General features: G+C 36.0%; 1 protein-coding gene across 1 annotated transcript in view; it reads right to left on the reverse strand.

Moving 5' to 3' along the window:
- The window catches only part of ARHGAP15 (Rho GTPase activating protein 15), a 594,269-nt gene extending 580,570 nt beyond the window's left edge, over positions 1 to 13,699 (reverse strand). The window contains 1 exon segment of the mRNA XM_008695878.2: positions 13,548 to 13,699. The gene's annotated coding sequence lies outside the window, so the exon portion shown is untranslated.
- Positions 13,700 to 14,167: the final 468 nt, after the last annotated feature.

Genomic DNA, 14,167 nt, shown 5'->3' on the forward strand with positions numbered 1-14,167 from the left:
TCAAGTTAGGAAAAGGAACCCATTCATGAAAGTTCGACAAACAGAACAAGGGCCTCAATGAAAAATCTATACAAAAATGGGGGGTTTTTTTGTAGAATAATCTAATGTGCTAGTGAGTCTCTGAACCGTTATTAAGATTTATTCTGTATACGTAAGTTATCTGGAGGAGTCTAGTTCTTTCTAATCATGACACTCTGCTCCTGCTTTCTTAGGAGCAGCTATAAATTCAAGAAGAGGTGGAAAACCGGCAGACTGCCAACCAAATTCAACCCACGGACATATGTTGTTGGGCCTGAACAATGTTTTAGAATGTTTTGAATCAGTTTCCAATTGAAAAATGAGGATTTGTACTCAAAAAACAGGTGCAGATCTGTGTGTCTTCCCTTGAAAAATCAGAAGATATAGAAAGCTGGTCAAGGATGTATGGTAGAAGTCAGCCGGGGGTGGACAGCTTCTACATCCTGTAAACAAGGCAAGTTCTCTCCGATCCAGAGGTTCCCTCCCTTTCTACTTCATCTGCATAGATATCCTGACTGGTCTGCAGGCCTTTGTGACTGTGACCTATGGTGCCAGTCACCTTTGAATCAATATCATTTTCTATATTTGATTATTTTTCAATCGAAGCCAGTAGGATTAGAAATGGAGAACAAAACCAAGAGACTCTATCTGTTTAGAAAGAGGTTCATCCGAGATTAATATTATTTCATCTATTTGTATAACTTTTTCAGCATTATCTCACATTACCGAGAGTAGGATACTGTGCTGTGCTTTTTGCTATTGCTAAGCAAGTTCCCCTTTGCTCCCCTCCCTGCTCTGACCCCCTTTATTGTTCCTATGATATTTTGGCAGATAATTATATCCTGACATCTATTGTTTTCTGTTCCCTATTTGAGTTGTGAGTTTCTTCTGACCAAATTGGCTGTGTTCTTTAAAATCAGACACTGTATTTGTCAGCATTGCTCTGTACTGCATGGAGAGCATTACGGGCATCTGGTGCCTGCCTGAAACTCCCTGTCTCTAATTCCCTCAGTATCATGAGCACTTCCAACAAGTTCAGGTTGGCCACCATATTAGCATGGCTGTGATTCCCAGTCCCAAGTGTCACTGGTTTCTTTTTTTTCTTTCCTTTTTTTTTCCTATTTCCCCACATCAAAAGATGATAAATGGACCTAGGATACAGTACATCATGGTCAGGGGAAGTTAGAACAAGCACCGCATCTTGCCTTCCCCACCTTCTCAGCCTCAAATCGTACTCTACCCATCTGCCGTGCTCACCAGTCTCTAGTCTCCAAGCTGATTTCTCACTCTGAAACTATGGCCCACTTGTTAATCCCCCTTCTTTAAGCTAGACTTCTAACCTAAAGCCCTCTAGCCTGTAGGATATGGAGCCAGTTCTCCAAGGACAGCACCATTGCCACTGAGCATTTGGTCTGTCACTTCCCAGCACCACACCTGTTCTCATTAGTCCAATATCCTAACACTGACTGCTTTCAGAATTAGGACTCTGATCGATGGAGTCATTCAACCTCCATACATAGTATCCCAAGTAGGATTCCTCAGGGAAAAAACAAAACAAAACACTCTAACTCTTCTCTAACTGGATCAACAGCCTAGACCCTGGCCCTTCCAAATTTCTTATTTTTCCTTTTCAGAATCACTTTACTAGGACCCTAGCATATCTGCCTCATGAACCATTTATGTCACCACCTTACCACCCTAGAAAAAATTAGATATAAAATAAAAATGGATGAAGAGAATTCTACTTTTTTTCTCTCTCCTTGTCTGTAGTTTTTCTTTGCTTCATTTAATTTCAAGTCCAAGAGTCAATGGTTCTCTACCACTATTTAAATTGCTCTGTGTGGGAACACCTGCTCAACGGGGACCCTGCTTCTCCCTCTGCCTGCTGCTCTCCCTGCTTGTGCTCTCTGTCTCTCTCTCCCCTAAAAATAAGTAAAAAAAAATTTAAATAAATAAATACCTCTGTGCGGGCAACCCTCTCGGGTCCCCTCCCTCTTCAGGAGCTTTGTATTATGCTCAATAAACTTTTCTTTGCTGCCCCCCAAAAATAAATGACATTAATTAATTAATTAATTAAATTGCTCTGTGTGATTGATTAATTCTCCAAAATTAAAGGGCATTTTCTGTGAGGACACACCTTGAGCTGCTTGAAGGAAAATTTCCAAATCAACCAAAAATTGGTAAATGAACAAGAAAAGAGCTTTCTTTCTTCTCCTCCACATGGCTATACTACATTCCCCCGTGCAGCTGTATTGAGGAAATGAAACTAATAGCAAGAAATTGCTCTTGATGAGTTTCATAATGTTATCATAATACTTAGAATTGAAATAAAGCAGAATTCTCCTGCCATGATTTTTATATCATAATGAAGGAAAAATATGGTCATCATTTGATTCTAGACAACCTGATAAAACAGCTACTTCTACAGCTACTATTCACACTACATTTAACCTTTTTAAAGCAATTATTTTGTGCCACAAACAAGGCAAAGTTCTTTATGTACGTTATTTTCTTTTTTATCTTGTGAGGAAACTCCCCATTTTATAGATGAGGGAACTCAGACTTCAAGAGTTTAAGTAACTTGCACAAAATCCCACAGACGATATCTAGCAAGTGGTGGAGCCTGGAGATTTCAGACAGGCATCAAATGCCTGGTTGTAGGAGCATTCATTCTCTTCTCTCCATGCAATCAACTGAAAAAATTCTGTTCTAGAACTTTTTTTATTCCTTACAGTGATAATAAGATATTAAGAGCACAGGATCAGATATCAGAAAACACTTAGAAAAGTATGTTCTTGACATGTCCTGAAACAATTCAATTTTTCTATATTTCATTGTCTTCTTCTATTAAATCTATGAAAAGCTCCTGCTTTTCTTACTCACTTGCTGAATGATCCCATAAAATAATGCAGTCAAAACTATTTTCAAAACTCTGAATAAAATATGAATAGATAATAGATATTCTTGGGTTAATTAACTTGAACCCAACCATCATCCTGAAAACAGAAGGTGAATCTGAAATAGCCAAAGTAAAGGAGCAAGAGAAATAGAAGTATAGGGGCGCCTGGGTGGCACAGCGGTTAAGCGTCTGCCTTCGGCTCAGGGCGTGATCCCGGCGTTATGGGATCAAGCCCCCCATCAGGCTCCTCCGCTATGAGCCTGCTTCTTCCTCTCCCACTCCCCCTGCTTGTGTTCCCTCTCTCGTTGGCTGTCTCTATCTCTGTCGAATAAATAAATAAAATCTTTAAAAAAAAAAAAAGGAGAGAAATAGAAGTATAAAAGCAAGTAAGACCCCTTTGGCCATAGTCTACACAAGACTTAATGGATGACCAAATTAGTAACTATGACAATAAATGACATGGTAAGAAGCAAATGGTTGCCCCCAAAATATGGCGACTGATTGAATGTAAGGAATAAGCAGTATCCAGGAATCCATAGAGATTCCAAGCTTATTTTTTTAGGTGATTTCAGGAATAGGGACATCTTAACTGAAGTAAGCAGGAGAAAGAGAAGGATTCTGTAGAGAGATTAGGGGCTAACTTGACACATACTCAGTTCGAACCACTGTTGGGATTCCATGGAGTGGCATCAAGTGATAAAGAAAATGAGGAACACTATAGGGGAAAAGGCCAAGGGCAAAGATAGAAATTTAAGGACTATATTTGAAGAATTTTATTTATTTTTTTATTTGTTTGTTTGTTTGTTTGTTTCAGGCCAGGTAACTGGAAAAAAATTTAAATGTTCTGACAACCACATTACAGGAGAAAAATGAAGTGGGTGACATTAACTTTAATAATATATTTCATTTAATTCAATATGTTAAAATTTTATAAGTTCAGCATATAATCAATGTAAAAAATATTAGCATTCCTTTTATTTGTACTAAGTCTTCAAAATCTGGTTATTTTACACTCAATTTAGACAAGGCACACTTCGAATACTGAATAACCATTTGTGGCTAGTTGTTTTCATAATCGACAGCATGGTCTAAGAAAGTATTTGGGGGATTTGTGGGCTGAGGAAAGACGTAGGTCTACAGGAAAAAGAAAAGAGAAATAGAAAAAGCACCTGCCGTATGACAGAAACAGAGGCAAAAAATGTTTTCTTCCTCACATGTTGTGTAACATCTCTACAGAAGCCAATATATGCAGCAAACAAGAAACAGGTTTTCCACAGATGGTATCGTTTTAGACAGCAAACAAAGCAGGATCCTTTTAGACCCTTTCAGACTCTAGGGCCTCACAAACGAAGTCCAGCATTGCTTAGCTGCTGACACTTAATCGGCTTAGAAATTGTTAGCATGGCATAGTGAAAGTAACATGGATTTTGTCTGCTCGTGGATTTAACCCAGATAGGCCTCTAAATCATGGCACACTCTACCACACAGCTCTGTAAATGTGGGCACTTAGCCACTTACCTTTAACTTCCTTATCTTTAAAATGGGGGTACAACTTCTTTACATGATTTTTGTGGCTATCATATCCTATTAGGTAGGCAAAACATCTGATATACAACATGCAGTATATATAATTGATCATTATTAACAATGTCACTCTGATGTATATTGATCAATGTCTCATGTTACTGTAGCATCTTGAGAATGAGAAAATATTGTCTGTATTTTGTAACACCATAGTACCTACCAGTGTTGGAGACACCACTAGGATAATCAACACTCATTTTTCTCCTGTATTCCTCCTAAGATAACCATCCTTGTATAAATAGGTAATACTATATGGAAGCTCAGATTACTTGATTTCCTAGTGCCTTTAGCAGAAAGATGAATAAGAGCTCCATTGCTCCGACTCTAGCCTTTACATTCTAATATAAAATTAACTAATGCAGAAAGATAAATTAGCAGAAACAAAATTTCCCCTTGACTCAGCACCCAATTTCCTGAGCTTCTACCTTCCAGAGCTCTTTTAAACAGATATCTCATTTGACTCTAAGTTCAGTATTACACCAGTAGAGCCTGGAACAAAAAGTTCTCTGCATTTTTAAGAAATTAAAGTAAACATAAAATTAATGGTTTTAGTAAAATAGCTTAAAATTCAAATGCTTAAAGTTGATTGGTGTTTTCCATCAGTTTATGGCAGTATGTCTTCAGATGGTGGGTCATTTCTTCTGGGTTTCAGAAGGCACTATAGTATATAATGAATCCAGGCTTTCAATCCAACCTTTCATCACAGCGAAGTTACTCAAAACATACCCGTCAAGTGTCATTTGTTTGAAATATGTTTCTAGCTTCTCTTCCCCTAAATTTATCCTATTTTTTTCCGGCCCAGCAGAAGTCGCAAATCTCCAGAAAGCCTTTTCTGACTCTATAGTCCAGAGTCAACTTTTATAGCATTTATTCTTTCACTAATCAAATATTCACTGAATGTTTATCATATGCCTACCATGTTCTATTTTCTAGATATTCAGTAGCAAACAAACAGACAAGGTCAATATGCCTATAGATGATTCAGTCTAAGTTGAAAATAGCCACTAAGCAAGTAGACAAAAAATAATAATAATTCCCCATATCCAAAATGCTACTTAGGAAAATGAAAGCAAAGTAATGAGAAAGAGAGGGCCTTGCAAGTCATGAAAGGAGATTGAATTAATTTGAAATATAATAGAAAGTCATTTAGAATTTTCTTTTTTTACTGGGGAAGTTGTAGGACTTAAGTCTTAAGAAGGTCATTCTGGCTACTTCTTGGAAAATAAGTATGGTGTGAAAAGTAGAAGCAGGGAGCTGAGTCAAGAAGGTTCTGTAGTATCAGTGGTAGAAGTGGTAAGAAGTAACTGATTTGGGGATATTTCAGTATACATATTACCCCTTGCTTAATGTCTAATTCATTCCTCCTAAGAGAAAAACTGTTAAATAAAAGCCCAAGATATACAATCAACATTTGTAAAATATATGAATAGATAAAATAAATCAGTTCACATAAGTAGTAGCAACAATTTGATAAAAAATAAATTGTATATAAAATGTAACACAGAAATGTTTCTTTTATTTATTAAATTTCCTTTTTTTCTGAATCATTTCCTCTACCAAGGTTTCAATGTTTCTGAGACTTATGGTTTTCTTGCCCACAGAGTCTACTTAATAATCAATTATAACACAGAAAAACATCTTCAGGGTCGGAAAAAAACCTGAGTGGAAGGTTCTAGAAGTTGCCACCACTTCAACCTTCTTGAGTTCATTCAAACATGTGTAAACTAAAATTGCTCCATATGTTTTGTATGATTATTCTCTCACTTGAAAATAGAAAGTGTATCTGTGAGTGCAGTTTATCTAAAATTGTGATGTTGCTACATGCCACAGATTGTAGTGTATTCATTTAGCAGGGTTTTGTTTTGTTTTGTTTTGTTTGTTTTTTTGAGGAGAAGTCATTATACCAACCAACCAACAAAAAATTAACAAAAAATAAAGAACCATTAGTCTGAAAAAAGTATGTAACTCTTCAAGAGCCATATTGAGAAAAGTTAAGCAAACAGGATAATGGGAGCTAAATCAATATTTTGCAGGCTCTGCTTATTGCTGATGAATTGAATGTGGTTTGGGGTAGGAAATGTGTGGGTAAGAGTATAATTGACGGTAATTCTAGTTTATTGTCCTCAACAGATAGATGAATGGTGGTAGTCATTAAGTGAGATGGATGAAAATAGGGAAGAAGCAAGTTGGATTGGGGACAAGCAGGGAGTAAGTAAGAGGTTAGTTTTGAACATACTCATTTTGATATCTCGAGATATTCAAGTGAAGATGATGAGTAGCCAGTTGCATTTATAGTTATAATGCTAAGAAAAAGTCCTGATCTTGAGATCAAAATAGAATATAGATCATATTTAAACTCATGGCCCTGCAAGACATTTGCCTACAAATAAACTTAGAAGACAAGAGCTAAGACTAAAAAGATAGAAATCTGAAGACTGAGTGCAAGGCATTCCAATATTTAGAGTTGAATGATGAGGAAGATTTATCAAAGGAGACAGAGAAAGAGCATCCAGTTAGTTTGGTGAAAAATCGAAAGAATGAAATCTCCCAGGAGTCAGATGAATAGAGAGATTCAAGAGGGAAGGAATGTTCAATTGCATCAAATGCAGTTCACATAGTAGATAATATGAAGACACGTAAATGACCATTGGATTTGGCAAAATGAGTCTGGGACTCTGAGAATAAAGTGTTCTGTGATATTTCTATAGCATTGCATTTATGCATATAGATTTATACTTAAATTCTAGTGTTTGTGCACTAAACTACCTAAAAAGTTTTCATTGGCTAGACAGCACGTTGATTTTTTGTGTCCCCAATAATTCCTAGCATAACACAGTGTATTTAGAGTTCAAAATTATTTATGGAATTGAATTGAATTGGGCTGATGCCCACCAAAAGAAAAAAATCAATTTTAAACCCACAATAGTGTTGTGTGTAATCGACAAGTACAATTTTAAAAATAAGATTTTTCTGCTTATTCTTTGGTATCCCATAAATATTCCCTTTCATCAGATGAGCTTTCCTACAATTTCAGAGGAGATGGGAACCATGAAGTGTATATTTCCTCAACCTTGTCTCCTTAGTGCATCTTTATATCCCATCATCCACATACACACTCATTAAAGAGCTCTCCCTTCAGTTTCAGGTTAACTTATTCTGTTAACTTTCCTAGTTGAGCTACTGGTTATACCCAACTGCTTAGTCTCTGAGACCTTGTCAGGTTTCTGAATATATTCCCCTTGTTTCCTTCACTTCCATTCCTTTTCTCTTCTCCTTCACTTCAACTTTCATATTTCATCCCTTTTTTAGCTACTACCTATTTTAAGACTTATAAAAAGCGTATTTTACATAGGCTATCCCCAATTTCTTACTTCTTCGACCCCTTCTAAGGCTTGAACTTCACTAATGCTTTTGGTCCTTAATTATACAATTGAGAAAGGATACATTATCTTATTAAGAAAAACAAGTAGGGGCACTTGGGAGGCTTGGTTGGTTAAGTGTCTTGGTTTCAGCTCAAGCCATGATCTCAGGGTCCTGAGATGGAGCCCCAAGCCAAGAGTGGAGCCTGCTTGTCCCTCTCCCTCTGCTCCTCCCTCTCTCTCTCATAAACAAATAAAATCTTTTTAAAAAAAGAAGAAAAACAAGTAGACTTTAATCTTTTAAAAATAAGCTCAATCTTGATCATAATAACAGAAATACCAAAATAAAACTATATTGAGATATAATTTTCTACCGATCAGCAAAACCTAAAAAGTTCAGCAACACAATCCATTGGAAAAGCTATGGGGCGTCTATCAGCATTCTAAGTGGCTGGTAGAAGTTCAAAAAGTTACAACTACTCAGCCATCAAAAGAACGATTTCTCAACATTTGCTGCAACATGGACGGCACTGGAGGAGATAATAATAAGTGAAATAAGTCAAGCAGAGAAAAACAACTATCATATGATTTCTCTCATCTATGGAACATAAGAACTAGGAAGATCGGTAGGAGAAGAAAGGGATAAAGAAGGGGGGGTAATCAGAAGGGGGAATGAAGCATGAGAGACTATGGACTCTGAGAAACAAACTGAGGGCTTCAGAGGGGAGGAGGGTGGGGGAATGGGATAGGCTGGTGATGGGTGATAGGGAGGGCACATATTGCATGGTGCACTGGGTGTTATATGCAACTAATGAATCATCGAACCTAACATCAAAAACCAGGGATGTTCTGTATGGTGACTAACATAATATAATAAAAAAATATTATTAAAAAAAAAGTTACAACTAACCTGAAGTTATTATAGCAATAACTATCAAAATTATTTTGTCTCTTGGCTTATAAATAAATAGAATCCCTGGAAATTCATCCCGCAGATATATTTTAAAACACACACAATTTCATTAACACATTAATTGCATTAACAAAAATTGAAGACACCCATGACTCTTAATAAATTGTGAAACATCTACACAGTGGAATACTGAGAGAATACTCAGAGAGAGAGAGAGAGAATTGAACAGTTTCTCATTTTTACTATGGAAATATCACTAAGATATTACTAAAAGAAACAAAGCAAAGTGGAGAGCTGTGTATACTATGCTACCTTTAATATAATAAAGGATGGTATATGCGCACACATTATATATATGCAACTGTGAAAGATTTAAAAAAATAACAATGAAAAGTGGTTGCCTATTGGGTTAAGGTAGGGGTGAACAGAGGTATATAGAAATGAGAATGTTAGAAAGATTTTTTTCTATAATTTTTATATTTAGGTTTTGATTTTGAACCATCTTGCTGCATCACTTATTCTTAAATTCAAAACAAACAAAAGAAACCAAAAACAAAAATACTTCCATACAATTTTAAAAAAATCATAACCACAGCCTGTCTAAGGACCTCAAGGCACCTTGGGAGGGAAGCCAGCCCTCGATGTTACAGGGACACCTACCTTCACTGACTGCAACCATCCCTGCAGACTGCCCTGAGGAGTATGCCACCACCAGGGAGATACATGGAAGAAGCAAATAAACCCCGATGCTGGATAGCCCATCCAGATACAAAACATGGACATCCACTTATGAATTTCCCCTGCTTAAAACTGTTGTTACTCATAACCCTTCATCATAATCTGTCCACTCTATTAAGATCTCAAATGGTCTTTCCGGCCTTACCTCCTTTACTATACTTGTAGACAACTCATTCTTCCTTGGAAATTCTCTGACTTTTGTGCTCGGACATATCCCCTTTCTGTTCCCTGGAATGTTTCTCAAATCCCAAATCTGAGCCCTCTCTGAAAACTACTACAAATCTTTCCTCCAAACTGTCCTGATTTCTCTGATAGGATATAATCAAATGATGTTAACACCAGGAAATTCTCGAGTTTATTGTCTGGCACATAACAGGAAGACAAAACCTTTCGTGAATTTCTGAATCCTCAGAGAACACTCTATCTTTTATGGTCCTGGACAAATTTCACTTGTATTATAATTATTAATACAACAATCATACTAGATTATAAACTTCTAGAAGAAAAATATTGAGACGGGTGTTCATAGATGAGGTAGCTCTTGAAAAAGACTTTAAAATTCAGTTTAATTGAAACACTTGCTTCATTCAGACCTACCTTTAAACTGATACTGTATTTCTATCTGATTATAAAGTTTGGAGAATTTGAATACGCAATGTTTTTAAATGTGACCCTATATGGCTGTGTAGTAGAGTTCTGTGGCTTTTACCTATGAGAAATAAAACCATCTTTCTCCCGGGGAAAGCGTCTTAGTTTCTATGTGGAGACGCCTCCGTTCCGTTGAGAACACATGCATTGCAGGTTCAGGCGGCTCCTCCAGGGGAGAGAAGGCCTGTGACCCAAGCCAGGCCCTCCTGGTGTTTGCGTCTTAGAGTCAATGATTAGCTCTACCACAGTCATGTGACAAAATTCAGTCCAATCAGATCTCAGTCTGAGACCTTTACTGTGGTGATAGGGGAAAGCCAGCCTTCTGCAGCACAGACTGAAAGGGTCAAATGTAAACCTGAAGCTTTCTTGTGAACTCTGTGAGCCTCTGTCACAGAGGGCTTATAGCACAGTGGAAAAAAAAAAAAAAGGCAAAGTAATGAAGAAAATACAACCCAATTTTAACAATCTTGTGGGAGCTCCTGGATTCCACCATGCCTGACTTTGCTTTCTTTGGGTTTTTTAGTTATACAAACGAATGCCTATCTCTAGTGCCTAAATTAATTTCACCTCATTTTCTATCATTTGAAAACAAAGGCATTTTGCCAACTCTAAACTGAAATTGAAAATACTTATATTTTAAAGTCTAGCTCTATAACATGTATTGTGCAGTGCAAAAAATATGCTTCTGGTACCCAAAGATTTAAATTCAGAATATTAAATTATTTAAAAGATACATATATATGAAGCAATGGATTATGTTAAATATTTTCTAAGTGTATGGGAATATTAAAATAGTGTTAAGGCATAGTGCAATTAATTTTCATCCACTACAAGAATGGTGTGTATTTATACAGGAATATCTTAGAGTAAAGGACACATCTCTATGAACCCTTCATACAAGACATTCTGTGTTTAAATACCATAGCAGGACCAATGGTTAACAAAACACTCTTCCTGCCCCCAAATATCTCCCCCCCAACTATATGCCAATAACCTTCTCTTCACTTGATCGAAGTTCTCAACAATAGCTGTTCCTCTGGATCTGTCTGCTGGGGACCTTATTAAAATTATACCAGGGAGGGGAGGCCTGGTTAAGAAGTCAAGAGAAACAAAGCTCTGTAGCCTTCTCCTGTGAGCATGGATTTTTTTATCAGATGCTCTAAGTGCTGGGAAATAGGATAAGTAAGTTTTAAGACAATGCGAGTGGGATGGAAGGAGCCAAGTGGGGTCTGTCCTTCTAGGTACCAAGGCTGCAAGACCCTAAGTTAGGGACAGAGCAGGCCACTCCAAATCAAAGCACTCAAAACGAGTAAGAGGAGGAATATCAAAGAAAAAAATCTCCTTTCTGAATTTTGCTGAATGCTGGCCCCAAGTGGAAAAGCACTATGTACTTTTAATAAATGAGTTTTGAAATTACTTTCCAAATGAGATTCTCTGCATTGTTTCATTTCACCAAAATTTGTTTATTTATTCACTTAAGATGTATAAAGGTATAGTAACCTATAGTAGTACCTCATTTATACTTGACTCTCTTTAAGATCTGGTCTGTGTATTCAAGAGATAATGCATTACTTGTTTTTACAAACAGTTCTGAGAGTATCTTAGTTTATATGTCTATCATCTCTAATTGTTGCTCTTTATAAATCCATACTAAGCTACGTAATTCATTCTCGGTTTTACACAGACTTCATAAGATATTTATATTTTAATTTGACAGTTTCTGGAAAAAAACAATCATTTAACAAGGAATTTGGCTTTTATTTAAAAATATAAAATGGTTTAAAAAACTGCAGTGGACATGTTTTCAGTGCCAAATGCTTATGTGGATAGTCACTCTTGTTAATGTGTAAGTACTACATATGTTTATTCATGTGATGTTCTTTTATAACAAAATGAAATAAAGTAATAACATATCAACCCAAACTATCTGAATTATACAGCTTCTCTAGATGCAGAGGTTCAGAACCACAATATTGAAGACAGATTTAAATAATGCTTTCCATTGTGTGGAAATGTAACCAATTGAAAAGCTAATCAGAATATCAAAGCAAAAACATATTGCCAGGGTCTCCCTACACTCTAACAACAAAACATGTATTGAACACCAAGTCCTAATCTCTATTTTTTTTTTGTGATCCTTTTAATAGTCAACAAGTAGCTAGCCTCAGTATTGACAACTGAAGAGGTTTGAAAATAGAATATACTAGTATGCCAAATAATTTCCTACTAAACTGACCATATCAAAAAACATTTATATGTGTCTTTCAATAAAAGATAATAAAAGAAAAGAATTGTTGCCACTTATCAACCCTGTAACCATTTTTTAATAACACAAAAAAATCGGTGGGGCCATCACTTCTCCCATTCAACAGCACAATAAAAATAATATTAGGAAAGAATGGATCATATCTGGAACTCTTATTAAAATTCTTTCAAAAATCTACACTCGGATTTATTTTAGGTATTTGTCTCTGAGATTAGCAGTACTTTATATTTTTTTGTACGTTCGTTACAGAACACAAAGACATTTTATAAAAGCAAGAAGTCAATATAAAAGAAAAGTTCTCTTCACTTTATGGTTAACAAATCCTTTTCATTTCTAAGGTTATTATTTTGGAAAATCTCAAGGAAGGAAAATTATATAATTACATAAATACCAAAAATATACCTCTAATTTGCCCCTTCTCCCAAATGTAACCTTCCATAAAGTCAGCTATGTCTTCTTTTTTTAACAGTTTTGCTTATGAAATAGAAACTTGCACTCCTTTCACCCTATACCTTAAATACAATTTAGGAAAAAGTTAAAATACTCAAGTGTCATAACAGAGAGCTTTCTTTTGCATTTTAGAACTTTCCTGCTTTTTAATAGCTCTTTAATAAACTACACATTTAATAAACTACACCTTTTCAAGGGTTTCTAATGCCAACTTAATACAACACTTTATATTGGATATCTTTCACATTGTGATTCAGATGTTATTTCTTATTGTTACAAAGTGCCTTTTTATCTTTCATTATCTGGATCCTGAATAGTACACATTTTTTGTAAAACTATCAGTTAAAGATGCAAAGTCCCATATTTTCTCTAGTAGTTATTTTTAAAAGTACTTTCAAACTCAAACTGTATCTTAGTCTGTCTTTAACATTTTAGTATAAAATCTTAGCAAATGATTCTAGTGTAATATTTGTTAAAGGACTTTTGGAATTTGACAGTTGCAAATATGAAAAGAATAGTCTTTCTACACCAAAAGAAACAAACAGATGTTTTAATCACAGGTGAAAACACATTTTTGTAGAAATATTCGTATGTTCACACAAAAGCATAGGACACCGCCAAACATTTTCAAGTTTAAATTTCCTGTTCAATATAAAGTTAAAATTTACTTACCTTTTCTCGGTGATCACTTGTTACTGAAACTGCCATCAACTTCCAACTGTTAATGACTCTTTCAACAAAAACGGAAAACAGTAAAGTCACATGTCGTAAGAGTAGGCCTATGTTGGATGCTGCTTAATTTCAGTACTGGAGGGGAAAAAAAAAAAAAAAGGCATGGGGTGGGGGTGAGTACAAAAACTTTAACATAAAACCACTTCCTGCGTAGATACGGTTAACCACACACATCACATCATTACTCGATTTGAAGAAATTGCCTTGTATAGTCAAGAATATTGTTATTTTTCAATGTGCTTTTCAATTTTCAAACATTACTACATTTCTATAGGTTTCATCAATTCTGATTTAATGGGGGAAAATGTGTGGTTAAAAATGTAGCAGGGGGAGGAGCAGGCGGGGAAACACTAAGGGAACTTCCTCTTTCTCTGCCTTCTAGCAAGAACTTAAAACCGAACTCTCTACGGTCCTCTGTCAGTGTGGGCATGTTCACATACCATCAGGAGGCTCTGCTTACGGACTTGGGAAGCCAAGAAGCAACTTCCAATTCACAGAGCTGATACTTCTGTCTCACTCACGGATGGACCAACCAAGGGGTGCTCTGGTTCCTAAGTCTA

This window comes from Ursus maritimus, unplaced genomic scaffold, assembly GCF_017311325.1.
Source record: "Ursus maritimus isolate PB19 unplaced genomic scaffold, ASM1731132v1 scaffold_1, whole genome shotgun sequence".
In the NCBI taxonomy this organism is placed as follows: Eukaryota; Metazoa; Chordata; class Mammalia; order Carnivora; family Ursidae; genus Ursus; species Ursus maritimus.